This window comes from Archocentrus centrarchus (assembly GCF_007364275.1).
Source record: "Archocentrus centrarchus isolate MPI-CPG fArcCen1 chromosome 18 unlocalized genomic scaffold, fArcCen1 scaffold_23_ctg1, whole genome shotgun sequence".
NCBI classification, from domain to species: domain Eukaryota; kingdom Metazoa; phylum Chordata; class Actinopteri; order Cichliformes; family Cichlidae; genus Archocentrus; species Archocentrus centrarchus.
Window position 1 is genome coordinate 2,538,671 of NW_022060145.1, and position 16,595 is coordinate 2,555,265.

Genomic DNA, 16,595 nt, shown 5'->3' on the forward strand with positions numbered 1-16,595 from the left:
TTGCACGCATGAATAAATAAAATAAAAATAAAAATACAAACATTAACAAGAGTTGCCTATAGAAAACTTATAGAGCTGTTCTTGTAAAAGCAAAAATGTTTGGTACAACAGTGCATTTGGATCATTATTCTGATTGTGAAAACTGCCAGACATGACAGGCTAAAAACAACAACAACAACAACAAAAACAGAAACCCAAATTAAGGTGTTTTTATTTCTGTTCTCGGCAGTGTTTATTCCCATGCTGGCATTGTTGCAAGACAGCAAAGAGGCCAACACAAATAACTGAAATGACAATAAAAGTTTTGACCAACAGGGGTTTGTGTGCACGTGAAGCCTAGAGAAATGAACCTCACTTTGAACCAATGGGATGGAAAGCTGCAAGGCTTCACGAAGCTTCAACTGCCCATCACAAGTCACGGGGTGTGGATGTGGAAGTGTGGACCCAAACACAGACTTAAAGGCAGAGCAGCATAAATAAAAACTGACCTTTAATGTAGGAACAAAGGGTCCAGGCAGCAGATGAAGGTGAGAACAACAATATGATGTAACAAAGATTTAAGGCAAACACACATGAGGTAATTGGGGTGGGGGAGCGAACTCAGCAGTTTGTGGCTGAAGGTCTTCCTGTTTCTCACTGACAGGCCAGAGCAGAGCACAAGACCACTTCCTGACTTTGTAGTCCTGGCAGTCAAACAGAACATGGTGCAGGTTTGTCTCTTAAACAGAGTCTTTATAAATATGAGAATAAACAACTTCCATTTGTTGTCCCTTAATAGAGGGGATGGAAGGCTGCTGTTTAATCCTCACAAAAGTTCCCCATACTATTAAAGTAGCAAGGGCACTCATGTACAGACTATCTTGAAACTTTTTTAAAAACATTTAAAATACAATAGTGTCTGTTCAGAATGTGTGGAAATACATTTGCAAGAGCACTTTGCACTATTACAGTGATCTTAACTTACTGGACTGTCACCACTCACAACTCATTTAAAGTAGAGACAATAGAATCAATTTTCTCCTATTATACTATAAATCTCACATTCATCTAAATGCAATTTTATTTATGAGGTGCAACTTCACAACATTTAACTCAGATAGCTTTTATATACGATCTAGAAAACAATCCCTCGATGAACAAGCACTTGGACACAGTGAGGAGAAAGAAATTCCTTTAAACAGGAAGAAGGCGAGAAAGAAGAGCTTAGATACAAAAACCCCACAGACTTATAATTCCTTTTCCCATTAATGCTGACCATTTTTACAATAGACATCCAGTTTCATTGTTTGCTATTTTATCCATAGAGGCAGCGCTTAAAGTGGTAAACACAATACACAATTGTGTCAATGAGCTGAGAGCTTAATGGACGATTTGGACTTCTGAATCTTTGTTAAGTCTACGACATGACCCACGCAAGCAGTGCGGTTGTGTCCCTGTGTTCAAACTGAAATGAAGCTAATGTTCTTTAGCTCTTCCTTCAGGGAAACCAGTTTTGCGTGTAAATGCTGCCAATCTGCTGAAGCATGCTAACTCATCTGCTAAGGATTTGTGACAGAACACACTCCCCACTTTGGCCCATTTCCAAACAATACCTGAAACAGACAGAAACAGCTGGCGGTCGGGGTCAAAGGCAGTGTTGGGGTCATTGTTCAAACAAAGTGGTGGCGAAAGTAACTGTTTTCACTACTCGTTACATTACTTTAGTATTACTCTGTAACATGGAGGTCAACATAAAACCTGCAGCACCACATGCTGACAGAAATCCCCAATCAGGACACACTGGAACAATATGCTGTGAGACAGTCTGCGCAGAGTTTCCATGCTAATCAGTCACAGGAGTAATAATAAAAATGTATTGTATTATGTGAATGTTATCCGAAGTGTAAAGTGTTTTTTGTTTCATGTAATATTAACATTGAACAGAGATTTCAGATATACTGAAGAACAAAAAGTCATCTAACAGCAAAATACAGTGTAATATAACTGAACTGATACTGATGCTGTTTAATAAGATTGTCTTTTGTATTACATTATCTTCATCTAATATGATGGGGATACTTTCCTTTTTACATGTTTGAGTTCTGAATTGTGCATAAGAAAATGTGTCTTTTGGTGGGTAAAAGGGGGGGCATAACTAAATTATGTAAAAGAGCATAAACCTCAGCTGGAGGGGAAGCCACAGACGCCGTGGTCTTCAATATCTGTGAAAAGCCTCCAAATGAAGGTGATACTCTGTTATCATGTGTTTGATGTCTGAGACTCTAGCGGGAAGTTGTCACAAGTGTCAGTATTCAGCTGTGAATTGTGTGAGGATGAATCTTCTGCTGAGGACTCTGCTACTTGTGTCTCTCCGCACCCTCTCGTCTTGGAGTAAGTAAAAATGTCGTTATTAATTTAGGTCCATGTCTACTTCTAAAGCTGCAAAAATGTGCAATTTTTAAATTAACTGTGAAAAACTAAGTTTGAGCAAAGCTGCATTGTAGCGGAAATCATAATCTAAAGGGTGCTAAGCTTTCCTGGAATCTTTACATAGCTTGAAAACAAAAGTTACCTAAAGTGTCACAATTATGAGGAATTATTATTCAGCATTCAAATTATTGTTCACTTTTAAAATCATATTTACTGTGCAGGAGCTGTATAACATGTATAAGTAATACAAAATGTGGCTCAACATAAACTATTCATTAAGTTTAATGAAGTAAGTGAAAGATTAGTTGAATGTAAATGCTATTAAGCATCTTTTAGCATATCATTTTAGTTTTATGGCATATTTATGTTAAATCTGGTTGCGTGGCTCTCATCAGGCCGTACTATCGTACTGTAGCTTCCAGCAGGAAACTGATAGAAGCTTCACTGAATTCACTTGAAGGGCCGTTAATAGAGACAAAGCAAGTGTTAAAACACTGAACATATAATGGAGCATTAAAGAAGTGGAGCACATCAAACTACTGTTTAAAGGAGAGTGAATATAAATCTGTTTCTGAATAAATTCTAATGTTAGAGCTCATCTGGATGTCTGTGTCATTTGTAACAAAAAACAAAGCATGTGTGAGTCCCGAGTGTAACTGTTTAAAGGTACAGTCAGCCTTTTTTTCTAAAAGAATATTGTTCTCATAAATATACATTGATTAGTGTTTAATTACATCTTCCAGCAAATTAATCCACTCTCAGAAACTTAACGTGAATCCATTAATAATACATCGGAGTGAACACCAGTTTATGGAAACCACCGTGTTGAATACAGCAGCCATCGCTGATCCTCCGAGTCATTCTTTATGTATGTGGCTAGAGACCGCCCACATACATAATACACCTTATAAGTTACTTTTAATGTAAAGATGACAAATGGCTCTTTCAAACTATATGTGAACATTTCACATTTGTGCGTGTGTATTTTCATCATCTCTTTCTCATCATGTCTTTTCGCTCCTGTACCACTGCTCTCTGTCCTCTTCCTCCTCACCTAAAGCCTCATTTCTGAAGTCAGACCTCTAACACATGAAAACATGCATAAATATTCTTATTGATTCCTGATGTTGTCACAATTGCTTATTGTCAGCTGATCAGGCATAAGACCCTCCTGTCTCCAGACAGCTGACAACAAGCTAAACAACAGCAGGTCATAAATGAATATTATGCTAACTAATGTTAGACTCAAGTGTCCTCAAAACCACACTTTCCTTCTGATACGTCTCACATCGTATGAGAGTTTATATGCTAAGTGTCTGAGTTTAAAACAAAGTAAAACAGGAAAACACTTCTTTCATTCATTGATTTTACTCCTGAATAACTCATTTCATATTTCAATATTCCATGAAAATGTTGGATTTTGTCAGTAACTGTGCTGCATCTGTGTGTGTGTGTGTGTGTGTGTGTGTGTGTGTGTGTGTGTGTGTGTGGTATTTAAGTTGCAGAAATGAACAAAACAAAACAAAAAAATATTACTCTCTCACATCTTAGGTGTTTCATCGAGCACATTTGTTGTGACCCAGACTGCTGATGTTTCTGTCATGGAGGGAGAGACAACAAGCATCACCTGCTGCTGGACAGAGAAGTTTGAAAGATTTAGAGTGCAGTGGCTGAAAAATCAAACAGTTATTAAGACTGAGAACAGCTTGAATCAATCTCATGGGTCTCTGAAACAGGAGGCAAAGAGCTGTTCATCTTTGAATCTTTCACAAATCAGAACAGAGGATTCAGGAAGATACATTTGCAGGGTGTCTGTGGAGATACCATCTTTAACTGTAGCTACAGGAAATGGGACAGTCATCACAGTTATAGCCAACCAGGCAACGAACAACAGATATGGTATGTGAATAAACACCTGATGTACAGTATGGTGACCAGATACCAAAATCAACATAAGTAACTTTTTATGAGTGTAGATATTTAATCAATAACAGCAGACTGAAATGTAACTGTATTGGTACTGTTCGTCTGGGGGGCTTTGGTAGTCTTAAGATAATTTGTGGAGTTTTTTCCCCCTATTTTTCAGAAAATACTGAACAATTTTACCATTTTAGCACAACAGGAAGTAGGTGACAAAAAAAATAGCTTGACAGTGTTATATTAATGCTTTGACTGATACTGGTTTGCAAAAGATCGACACACATGCTGATGTAATCCACTAGGACGCTGGTGATTCATAATCCCATATGCAAATGTCTGATACTACAGTCCAGTCACTGCGGAACCAAGCCAGCAAAAATTAAGTTGACATTCATATTTCTTTTTTTTTTTGTCAATGGATGTAGTGTTCATTTATCTTCTGAGGAGTCTGCCTTTAGTTGCCTTGATTACAGCCTTCTTTTGGTTCTACTACATGGGGACCAAAGCTCAGCAGAAGTCACAAGGTACAATATAACTCTCACTGAGCTCCAGTGGCAGTCTAGTAGTTAGACGGCATAATAACTCTTTGATTGTCATATTTCAGCTGGATTTCATACTCCTGGAAATAAAAGCACCTCGACTCAAAGACAAGAGGAAAACCAGGAAGAGGAAGAAAGAGATGAGAGAACAACAGAAGCAGCAGGAGAATGAAAAAGAGAAAAAGTGTCTAATGAATAAATGATTTAGAAAAGAAGGTGTGGATTTCTTCCTTACATCAACTCAGTTTATATATTGTTTTATTCCTTTTCATTTATTCAAAACAAATAATGAAGGAAAATACTATGACATATTGCATAAAGAGATGTAAGGAATTTGTGGTTGTATAAAATATAAAGATTGAAAGAGTAATTAGGAGCAAAATTAATTGTAATCAGTCTCAAAGACCTCTGAGAAAGGAGGCAAAGAGCTGTTTGTTAATCTCACCTGCTCTCAGAGATCTAGCAAAGCACGCACAAAGAGGATGCTGGGGATTTATGATGTGGAAATGTCTAACTCTTTACATTTTTAAAATGACAGAAGAGTCCAGCGGCTCTGGAACCAACCAAGCAAAAATTAGTATGACAAATATATTTCATACTTTTGTCTATTCTATTAATCAGATTAGTGATAACAACTGAACCTTCACAGATTTTGATTTCAGCTGTTTCACCAGAAAGTATGAGAACTGGTGGTTGGAGTAAAGGTCCAGCAGATTGGAGCATTAGTGCTAGCAGTTGTTACAATCTAGCAGTGACTTTTAATCCTGTTTTCATGTAACAAGAAGCGTTTCATGTCCGGTGGTTTGTTGATGTATGCCTGGTCATGTTAGCCTGTGAGTACCTGACCAAACGTCCCAGAAGCTTCCATGTTAGCGTTGCTGAATTTTCAGCTGAAACAGATATCGATAGAAATATACTTGGAATGACTTTAAGTAATCATTGGGAGATGAACCAGTGGTGGTGACTGCTACTTTTACTCCTGATAAATACAGGATACAGTACCATCGAGCTGGAGTGTTAGCATGGTAGCGCTCTAGCTTAAGGTGACTGGGTAAACATTACTAAATGTCAGCATGATAACATTTAGCTCCATTCACTGCTGCACTTACTTTCAAACTCACAGAGTTTATAAAAGATAAATGTAGTTGATTCAAGATGGCGCCGGTGAGGTCAGCAGCCGTCGTACCTGCTCCTACGCTTTGTTTGTATATATTAGGTTTAGCTCTAATTTTGGACTTTATAATTCCGCCTGCTCTGTGTCATATCACGTATGACAGACAGACTCTTTTTAATATCAGAATACAGCACTCTGGCTGTATTCTGACACCTTTTTCTCCCGACCCGACTTGGCCTCGGGAGATACTGCGTTTCCAGTGGGCCAGCTCAAACAAAGGACTCAGGTCACGGACAAGGCCCCGAGGGAAAAGAGCCGGCGTAAGAGAGAGGCTGAGGCGCAGAGCGCACCAAACGCCACTGCCGAGCATCCTGTTGGCTAATGTCCAGTCACTGGATAACAAGCTGGACGAACTCAGGGCCAGGATACAGTTTCAGAGGGACATAAGGGACTGCAACATCATCTGTCTCACGGAGACATGGCTGACCCCCCTCATACCGGACCACGCCGTACAGCCGTCGGAGTTCTTCAGTGTTCATCGCACGGACAGAACGAGTGAGTCTGGAAAATCAAGAGGAGGAGGTGTGTGCCTAATGATTAATAACAACTGGTGTGACAGTAGGAATGTTGTCCTTCTGAAACAATCATGTTCACCTAACCTGGAGCTCCTAACCCTGAAATGCCGTCCCCACTACCTGCCCCGCGAGTTTACTTCGGTCATCTTCAGCGCCGTCTATATTCCACCTCAGGCGGACACAAACACTGCACTATCCGAGCTACATGAGGCGATTTCCACCTATCAGGCTAACCAGCGTGATGCGGCTCTCATCGTAGCCGGGGACTTTAACAGTGCAAACTTGAAAAAGCTGATACCGGAGTTGATTCAACACATCGACTGCCCCACCAGAGGAGAGAGGACCCTAGACCACTGCTATTCTCCATTCAAAGATGGCTACAAAGCAAAGCCTCTTCCGCCTTTTGGGAAGTCTGACCACACCTCTGTACTTCTCATGCCGAAATACAAACAACGGCTCAGGCAGGAACCCCCTGCTGTGAGAGAAGTGACACGGTGGTCTGATCAAACAGAGGCCGCTCTGCAGGGTGCGTTGGATTCAACCGACTGGGACATGTTTCGCAGCAGCGCGGGCGGAGACATCGAGGAGTTTACGGAAACTGTTGTGGGATTTATTGGGAAAGTTGTTGAAGACACGTCACTTAGGAGGACCATCAGGACTTTTCCCAACCAGAAGCCGTGGGTGGATAAATCTGTCCGCGACGCCCTGAGGTCCCGCACCGTTGCCTACAACTCCGGCCTCGCCTCTGGGAACATGGAGGACTACAAGGTTGCATCATACAACGTCCGCAGAGCGGTGAAAGAGGCTAAACATCGCTACGGCCGCAGACTGGAACAGCAACTACAACAGTCTGACCCCAGGGGACTGTGGCAGGGACTACGCACCATCACGGACTACAAAGCACCACACACACACCCGGTGAGTGCCGACGCTTCTCTGGCTGATGAACTCAACATCTTCTTTGCGCGCTTTGAGTCGGGAAGCCGACAGCCCGCTGCGCTCCCGGCCGGAGGGGCGGAGACACTCACTGTGACGGAGCGCGACGTGAGGAGGGCGTTTAGACGTGTAAACACCAGGAAAGCGGCTGGACCAGACGGTATTAGTGGACGTGTCCTTAAGACCTGCGCTGACCAGCTGGCACCTGTGTTTACACTGATATTCAACCTCTCACTGAAACTGTGTGTGATTCCCACCTGCTTTAAAAAGTCCATCATAGTCCCTGTCCCAAAGAAACCACACCCCAGCAGCCCCAATGACTTCAGGCCCATAGCGCTCACCTCTGTGGTGATGAAGTGTTTTGAGAGACTCATCAAGACATTCATCACCTCCTCACTGCCCACCACCCTCGACCCACTACAGTTTGCATACCGGCCAGACAGATCCACAGACGACGCCATATCCTTCCTCCTCCACAAGACCCTTTCACACATAGACACTGGTAAGGGGAACTATGTGAGAGTGCTGTTTGTAGATTACAGCTCAGCATTCAACACCATAGTTCCCTCCAGGCTGGTCTCTAAGCTGCTGGACCTGGGCCTGGGCCCATCCCTGTGCAGGTGGGTTCACAGCTTCCTGACCAGCAGACCACAGGTGGTACGAGTGGGTCACCTCACCTCATCCTCCCTCACCCTCAACACTGGATCCCCCCAAGGCTGTGTGCTCAGCCCTCTGCTGTACTCACTGTACACCCATGACTGCGAGGCCACGTCAGAGTCCAACGTCATCATCAAGTTTGCTGACGACACTGCTGTTGTGGGACTAATCTCTCACAATGAGGAGACAGCCTACAGGAGAGAGGTCTCCCGCCTGGAGAACTGGTGCCAGGAGAACCACCTCCTGCTCAACGTCAGCAAAACAAAGGAACTGATCGTGGACTTCAGCAGGAAGCAGCAGAGGGACTACCATCCACTTGTCATCAGTGGTGCTGAGGTGGAAAGAGTGGACACCTTCAAATACCTGGGAGTGACCATCTCACAGGACCTGTCCTGGACTCATCACATAAACATCACTGTGAAGAAGGCCAGACAGCGTCTCTACCTCCTCAGGCGGCTGAGAGACTTCAAGCTCCCACTCAAGGTGCTCAGGAACTTTTACACCTGCACCATCGAGAGCATCATGCGTGGGAGCATCACCACCTGGATGGGAAACTGCACCAAGCAGGACTTCATGGCCCTAAAAAGGGTGGTTCGTTCAGCTGAACGGACCATCAGAACCACCCTCCCCAACCTGCAGGACATTTACACCAAGCAGTGCAGGCTGAGGGCCATGAAGATCCTAAAACAGCCCAGCCACCCCGGACACTCTCTCTTCTCCCTGCTCCCATCAGGCCGGCGTTACCGCTGCCTGAGGACTAAGACTGAAAGGTTGAAGAAGAGTTTTTACCCACAAGCCATCCGTCTGCTCAACTCTGAGCCCTAACTGGACCATTATTGCACAGTGTAAATATTATAATTTAAAAAGTGTGTATAGTGTATAGTATATAGAGTATAGTGTATAGTGTGAATTACTTTTTTTTATTTTTATTCTTCTTATTTATATGTAGCCAGGTGAAATTGGAAGCGATTAAATAGAGGGTTAAACAGCCCCACCTGGTGGAGCATTGTTGTCATTCTCACTGAAGCTGGTTAGTCTCGCGAGAATGCGGAAATCCCGCGAGAATTCAGATCGAGGCTAGAGGCCAGACTAATGTCCCGTACGCCATCAGATCGCCGCAAAGCTGCTTGAGAAACCGATTGTTTGCCGCACGGTGTGGAAAAGCCAGAGCAGTGGAGCAGCGTAAGTGACCAAAGGCACAACATATACGTGTGATCCAGCGTGCATGGTGTGTGCGCTATTTTCAGAGACTGAGCTTATGTTTGCTCTTGCTGGTTTCAGAGAGAGAAATCCAGTGATAGGCTGAGGTGGTGTGTTATAGCACAGGCTGACCACTGGAGTCAGAGTAAGTCACCGACTATTCCCTGGTGTTATGATGTGAAGTGTTATGTACTGTTTTGCTGTAAAACACTGTTCAGATTAACTTTATTGAGGGTATAGAGTTTAGTCGTGTTGTAATATTGTGAATGTGTTTGATTGTTTTATTCCTTTTCTTCTTGTCTTTGTTTTCTTTATCAGAAAAGTGAGGCCACTGCTGTTGTCTGTATAGGGAATCTGATTTGTACACAGTAGGAAAGCTTAGGCCTCCATTTTGTTTTCAATCTACAGCCGTTGATCAGTTCTGTGTCCATGAGCGGTGTTGAGACTGGAGGAGGCAGGGGCACAGTGTATTGTTAAAGTTGAGACATTTGTTAATTAACCTCAAAACAAAGAATTAACGCTGTTCTTATTCTTTATTATGAGTTCAGTCGGGGAATAAAGACCCATTTTAAATTTTATTTGGTGTCAGTCCTGTCCTTTGCTGACCGGGCCACACTAATTTTGGTGTCAGAAGTGGGATTCCGCTTTAAGTTTTGAGGTCATTGTACTGAGAGTGAGCACGAACATATTGTACAGAGACAACAGTAGTGGCCAGAGGAGGTCCAGCTCCAGAGAGCCAGAGAGGGTGACGGCTGTGGCGCGGTGTCTTGGAGGCAACTGTGCGTGTTGCTGGTGTTCTGGAGGAGAGCCGACTTCGTCATCAGAGGCTGCTGGAGAGGACTGATTTCGACTGGTTTGGGACTGTTCGGTGGAGATACATAATGGCTAGAACTGTGATAATTGACTTCACTAAGGACATAGAAACAGAGACTCCTGAGAATGTCCGAAGCGGACGTGGGGGCAGCTGCTCCCACGGCAGGAACCAGCCATGGAGATGATGCAGGTTTTCTGTTCAGTGATGGAGGTAACCCAGTTGCACAGCTACAGTCACAGGTCCTAGAGCTGGGCAGGAAGCATGATGAGATAATGTCAAGTATTGCTAATCTAGGTAATGTTCAAACACGGTCTGTTGTTTACATCCCAAGAGAAAAACATGTTGTACCTTTCTGTGGTGAGGTTGGAAAAGATGTGTACACTGTAGATGAGTTCATAGAAGAAATGCAGCGAATAATGAGGGTGAGGGGCCTACAGAGAGAGGAACAGGTAGACTTTATCTTGTCACATCTAAAGGGTCCAGCACTGGAGGAGGTCAAATTACGGATGGGAGGGCAGCCTAAGCATCCTAGTGACCTATTTTCATATTTGACTGAAGCCTTCAGGGAGAAGCGCACCACACCACAGCTATTACATGCTTTCTATTCTCGCAGACAAGTGGATGGGGAAGACTTTCGTGAGTATTCACATGCCCTCTCTCAGCTGCTAAATCTAGCTCTCCAACAATCCCCTAATGCTGTAGCTGACGCACAACTGGCTTTGAGAGACCAGTTCATTGAGGGGGTTCGGGACTCAGCCCTGAGACGCGGATTGCGTAAACTAGTTAGAGAGAAACCCGACTCTAACCTATTTGATGTCAGAGATGAAGCAATAATGTGGTCACTTGAAGACAGGCCCCGTAACATTAATGTAGCACGAAACCGAAACTTGGTAGGAGACAGCAGAGATGAGACTTTAGAGAAACCAGACTCAACCAGTAAAATACAAGCTGATCTGGCCGTAACTCTGCAGGAAGTTGTTAAAATGATTGCACAGCAGGGTAGGGCGATCACTGAGCTAACTGATGCAGTTCGGGGGCTCACTGAGCGGAATATCAGCTCAGGGAGTGTTAATCAGGGAGGTAGGCCTAAGGTCCAGCCCAAGTACACAAGTGATGGTCAGCCTATATGTCTGCGTTGTGAGAGTGTGGGACACATGGCCAGGCAGTGTACTGCCCCGCGGAAGACAGAAAGTCAGTCACCTGCTGCACCTAGCTCCACGGTGCCGGGAAACAGGAACCCTCCATTGCTGTGAGCCGAGCAATGCGAGGAAGGTCAGAAGGCTCAGAGAGCATTTTAACCAAAGAACGTTTTCTGGAAAAGGCTGTTGGCAAGTGTCCTGAATTAGATGTTCAGATAGGGGGTGTCCCCCTTAGGTGTATACTGGACACAGGAAGTAACGTAAGCACTTTGACTGAGGGTTTTCGTCAGAAACCACCTCCATGGAGGAGACGAGGACATGCACTGTACTGCTAAATGGCTCAAACTGACTGTAGCCAATAAACTGCCGCTCCCCTACTTGGGCTATGTCGAGCTAGACATACAAGTTCTTGGGGTAGCTCTCCCTGAGTGTGGTTTCTTGATAATCAAAGATGGGGACAATGAGGAGCCAGACCCTTCGGTACCTGGCATAATTGGAATGAACATTGCTAAGAGATGCCGGCAGCTGATACACACAGAGTTTGATGTAGCTCTGGATGGGAAGTTGGATCCCATCTGGAGGGAAGCTTGCCGTAGGGTACAAGAGGCGGAGCTAGTTGAAAAGACATCCATGGCCCGGCTTGCTAGTAAGTACAGGGTGCGTGTACCTGCCATGTCTGTTGCCACACTCCGTGCAAGGCGGTGCAAGGGACAGTCCAGCGGCAACTCCACTATGCTGCTCGAGCAAGGAAACTCACCACTGCCTTGTGGGTTGATGGTTGTTCCAACTGCCGTCTCATCCAACAGATCTGTGTTTCCGGTTCAGGTTATTAACCTCTCACAGGAGGATATCTGGTTGTCACCAAAAACCAGGCTAGGCATTCTCAGCCAGTGCCATCATGTGGAAGATGACCCCTATGAGGTTAAGTTTCAGCGGATTTCTGCTGACCTGGAGGAAGTTAGCATTAGTCCGAGGGACAGTCAAAAATCAGCCAGTGACATACAGAGCTTTCTAGATCGGCTGCACTGTGGCGGCAGCCCAGAGCAGAAAGTAGAGCTTGGGTCGCTCTTGAAGAGATATGCAGATGTGTTTGCTGTGCATGATGAGGACCTGGGGTTCACTGATTGAGTGAAACATGAGATCCCGGTGGTTGAGGAGACGCCTGTCTCCCAGCCCTACCGCCGTATACCACCCAACCAGTACCAGGAAGTTAGGGAGCATATTTCAGAGCTACTTAGGAAAGGGGTAATCCAGGAGAGTTCAAGCTCCTATGCTTCACCTGTTGTTCTGGTACGCAAGTCGGATGGTAGTCTAAGACTTTGCGTAGACTACAGGAGGCTAAACGCGAAGACCAGGCGGGATGCGTTTCCACTCCCACGCATCGACGAAAGTCTGGATGCACTCTGTGGCGCCAGATTCTTTTCAACGATTGACCTGGCTAGCGGATATCACCAAGTTGCAGTACATGAGAAAGATAGGCACAAAACTGCATTTACCACACCCTTTGGCCTGTATGAATATAAGAGAATGCCCTTTGGATTATGCAATGCGCCTGCCACATTTCAGAGGCTCATGCAGGCAACAATGAGTGACTTGGTGTTTCAGACTGTACTGATTTACCTGGATGACTTGCTGGTGTTCTCATCAACATTCCAGGACCACCTGGTGAGGTTAGAGAGGGTCCTGAAAAGGTTGAGGGAGACAGGGTTGAAGGTCAAAATGGTGAAGTGTCACTTCCTTCAACCTGAGGTCAGGTTCCTTGGTCACTCAGTCTCAGCCCAAGGCATAGGCCCGGACCCTGACAAGATAAGTGTTGTAAAACGGTGGCCCATCCCCAGTACTGTAGGGGAGCTCCGTGCCTTCCTAGGCCTTTGCAGTTACTACAGGAGGTTTATTGAAGGTTTCTCCAAGATCGCAGGGCCCCTTCATGATGCTGTGAATGCATGCATCAGAGAGACTAGCCAGATGAAGGCTAACAAGATGTTCAGGTCAGTCTGGACACAAATGTGTCAAGAAGCTTTCGAGCTGCTGAGGGACAGACTAACCAGTGCTCCCACACTAGGCTATGCAGACTTCACCTTACCTTTTATCCTTGAGACAGATGCAAGCAGCCTAGGATTAGGTGCTGTTCTGTACCAGGAACAAGCAGGTGGGAAGAAGGTGATAGCCTATGCGAGCCGGAGGCTCAGAGGGGCTGAGAAGAATGATCGAAATTACAGCAGCATGAAACTCGAGCTGCTAGCACTCAAGTGGGCAGTTACGGAGAAGTTCAGGAGCTACCTGTTGGGGTCCAAATTTACTGTCATCACAGACAACAACCCCCTGTGTCATCTCTCCACTGCCAATTTGGGGGCTATCCAGCAGCGATGGGTCGCTCAGCTAGCTGTGTTTGACTTTGATGTGAAATACCGGCCTGGACGGTGCAATACAGCAGCTGATGCCCTCTCCCGGCATCCGCCAGCTGATGAGCCCGAGCCAGATAGTGAAGATGCAGAATTTGATCACTGTGTAGCCATATGCAGCTCACTCAAGACAGGGACATCTTTGGATATGAGTTTGGTAGCAGCAGGGATTGAACAGGGTAACATCAGGCAGTTGCAGGCATCTGAAGTAATTCCAGATAACATACCCGTGTTGCCTGGGTACTCTAAAGCAGAACTACAGTGTTTTCAAACATCTGACCCAGTGTTGGGGGTGCTGAGAAAGGTCTGGGGCCGCCAAAGAAAACCTACTCACCATGAGAGAGCAGGCTTATCCAAACCAGTACGCTCCTTGTTGAAACAGTGGTCCCGACTGAGAGAAAGAGATGGGCTTTTGTACAGAGTGATTGAGGATACTCACCTTGGAGAATGCTATCAGCTGTTGCTACCTGCATGCCTCAAAGAGCAAGTCCTCAAGAGTGTGCATGACCAGATGGGACATCAGGGCATTGAACGAACTTTAGGACTGTTGAGACAGAGGTGTTTCTGGAGTGGTATGCATGAGGATGTTGAACAGTGGGTTAAAGAGTGCCAGAGATGTGTCCTAACAAAGATGCCGTACCCAAGAATCCAGGCTCCATATACCCCTTTTTTAGCTACTCGACCACTTGAAGTGGTGGCTGTGGACTACACAGTGCTGGAGCGAGCCACAGATGGTCGTGAGAATGTGCTGGTGATCACAGACGTGTTCACAAAGTTCAGTCAGGCCATTGCCACAAGAGATCAGAAGGCAGATACAACAGCAAAGGCCCTTCTCAGGGAATGGTTTTTGAAGTATGGAGTGCCCGAGCGCCTGCACTCTGATTAGGGCAGAAATTTCGAAAGTGCTGTGGTTGCAGAGCTATGCAAGTTGTATGGAGTAAAGAAAACCAGGACCACACCCCACCATCCACAGGGTAACCCCCAGTGTGAGAGGTTCAACAGAACTTTACATGACCTCCTGCGCACGCTTCCCCCTGAAAAGAAGCGGCGTTGGCCTGAGCATCTGTCAGAACTTGTGTACGCTTACAATGTCACACCACATTCAACCACAGGGTATTCACCTTACTACCTGCTGTTCGGGGTCCATCCACACCTCCCGGTTGATGCCCTGTTGGGCCAAGAGCAAATGAGGGATGATCAGCCTGACTGGTTAATTACCCACCAAGAGAGGCTGCGGGATGCGCACGCACGAGCAAGAGAGTGCGCCGAGAGAAAGGCTGCTGGAAGAGTGGTGCAGCAACAGGAGAAAGTGTACTGCCCACCTGTTGGGGTGGGGCAGGAGGTGTACCTCCGACATAGGCCTCCTGGGAGGAATAAGATCCAGGATGCATGGGCAATTCCAGTGTACAAGGTTGTCGAGGTCCATGGGACTACCTATACCGTGGAACCTTTGGAGGGAGGCCCGAAGAAGAGGGTCCATGGGTCCAACCTTCGGCCATGTGTGGGGCCCGTACCAGTGCAAACCAAGCGTCACTGTTTGGCTGCCCCCACTGTTGAAGGGATGTTAGTTTCGGAGTCGGAGTCTGACATGGAGCCAGACTTTGTGTTGATGGAGGAAGTCAGGTGTCCCCAAGCTGGGCAAGAGGCCATCGCGGGGCCTGACAACTTGAACCTGCTGGCAGACAGAGCAGGAGGCCATCAAGTAATAGAGTGTGAGGATGTGCCTGAGCAAAGGAGGAGCGAGACACCTAATAGTGATGTGGGGGCCAACTCCATGGACCATGCCCCACCATCAGGGCGTTTCAGCTGCCCTGAGGAGGAAGGGGGACCGCAGCCTGTACCCGCTCCGAGAGGAAGGAAGGAGAGGAAGGCCCAGGTGGAGCCACCCGTTCCCCCTCCACGTCGAAGTGAGAGAGAAACTGCAGGGAGACATAGAAATATGTTTCACCTACCCAGATCAGCATGTAATTCTGTGTCCTTTAGCCCAGATGTGTTCTCTCAGATACTAGCAGGGGTGGCCCTTTATACATCCAACCTTAGAGAAGGGATGGGGGAGTAGGAAGTCACCGAGGACGTTGACTTTTAGCAGGGGAGAATGTAGCCAGGTGAAATTGGAAGCGATTAAATAGAGGGTTAAACAGCCCCACCTGGTGGAGCATTGTTGTCATTCTCACTGAAGCTGGTTAGTCTCGCGAGAATGCGGAAATCCCGCGAGAATTCAGATCGAGGCTAGAGGCCAGACTAATGTCCCGTACGCCATCAGATCGCCGCAAAGCTGCTTGAGAAACCGATTGTTTGCCGCACGGTGTGGAAAAGCCAGAGCAGTGGAGCAGCGTAAGTGACCAAAGGCACAACATATACGTGTGATCCAGCGTGCATGGTGTGTGCGCTATTTTCAGAGACTGAGCTTATGTTTGCTCTTGCTGGTTTCAGAGGGGAGAAATCCAGTGATAGGCTGAGGTGGTGTGTTATAGCACAGGCTGACCACTGGAGTCAGAGTAAGTCACCGACTATTCCCTGGTGTTATGATGTGAAGTGTTATGTACTGTTTTGCTGTAAAACACTGTTCAGATTAACTTTATTGAGGGTATAGAGTTTAGTCGTGTTGTAATATTGTGAATGTGTTTGATTGTTTTATTCCTTTTCTTCTTGTCTTTGTTTTCTTTATCAGAAAAGTGAGGCCACTGCTGTTGTCTGTATAGGGAATCTGATTTGTACACAGTAGGAAAGCTTAGGCCTCCATTTTGTTTTCAATCTACAGCCGTTGATCAGTTCTGTGTCCATGAGCGGTGTTGAGACTGGAGGAGGCAGGGGCACAGTGTATTGTTAAAGTTGAGACATTTGTTAATTAACCTCAAAACAAAGAATTAACGCTGTTCTTATTCTTTAT